The sequence below is a fragment of the Wasmannia auropunctata genome, unplaced genomic scaffold, assembly GCF_000956235.1.
Source record: "Wasmannia auropunctata unplaced genomic scaffold, wasmannia.A_1.0 LD336090.1, whole genome shotgun sequence".
Classification (NCBI taxonomy): Eukaryota; Metazoa; Arthropoda; class Insecta; order Hymenoptera; family Formicidae; genus Wasmannia; species Wasmannia auropunctata.
Window position 1 is genome coordinate 871,763 of NW_012026800.1, and position 1,009 is coordinate 872,771.

Consider the following 1,009-nt stretch of genomic DNA (forward strand, 5'->3'; position numbering starts at 1 on the left):
CTTCCGATCTATTTTTGTTCAATAATCTAAATAATTTTGTGCGAAAGTCAAAGTGATTGCTAGAATATTAAAACGTTTTATTGCAATGCTTATCAGTTTTAACATTTCAACAAATTATTTTGATGATTCAATAAAAAATTAATTTTAGATCTGTTTTTAGCAAAATTTTTAGATCTTTCAACAAAATCGTCCTTTCCAAGTAGTTATTGTCAATGACTTCGTATGGATAAGCCAAATTAATTTCTTCTATATGATCGTTCTTTGAATTATTATTAATCTTACCACATAATTTGAATTTTGAAGAAATAATTAAAATGACACGTATTAAAGTCCGATGTAGTCCGAGAAAGTTCGTCGAAATCCGGTGAAGTCTTGATGTTAAAAGTCCAGGTGTATACCTATTTTCTGAGTGATTACCTTCTCGATTCATGTACATTTTTTTGAATTTCTTGCTAGAAAATTTACGACGCCTCGTAATAGAGATGTATTTTATGTTGAGAAGAGTTTCGCGAATTAAGTTTCAGTTGGGATATAAATGAGAGCAAAATCTTTATATGTCGGCTTCTTACTTGGCATACTTCCGCTTCAAATGGATTCTCCGGGCATGTAGATTTCTATTTTTTGTTTAATCTCTCGCAAATTTTGCCCCCACAAGTTACTCGCGAAGATTCGTTGATTCGACTGTAGTATAACACATTTTTAAGAATACGCAACATGGTCGATCTGGATCTTATTGATTCTTACCATTCAGGAATATGAAATGCATCTGAGCCATGATCAGAAGCTGCCTAGAGCATGTCCTGAATTATCCTGAACAAGCTGGAGGCTATTTCCGCCCCAATTTACAATCTATAGTAAGGTAAACGTACCAGTGGCTGAACATGTATCTATATCTGAACACGTACACAAAATTTATTAATCTCAAATACTTTTTTTATTATAACATCAAAATTTAATTGTAAAAATATTTAAAGATTACAATTAATTTATAATATTATGAAAAAAATCA

At 30.9% G+C, this 1,009-nt stretch overlaps 1 protein-coding gene across 1 annotated transcript in view; it reads right to left on the bottom strand.

Annotated features, from left to right (window-relative positions):
* Nucleotides 1–1,009, bottom strand: part of LOC105448022 (major royal jelly protein 1-like) — a 3,555-nt gene that overhangs the window by 2,230 nt on the left and 316 nt on the right. The gene's annotated exons all lie outside the window — the stretch shown is intronic.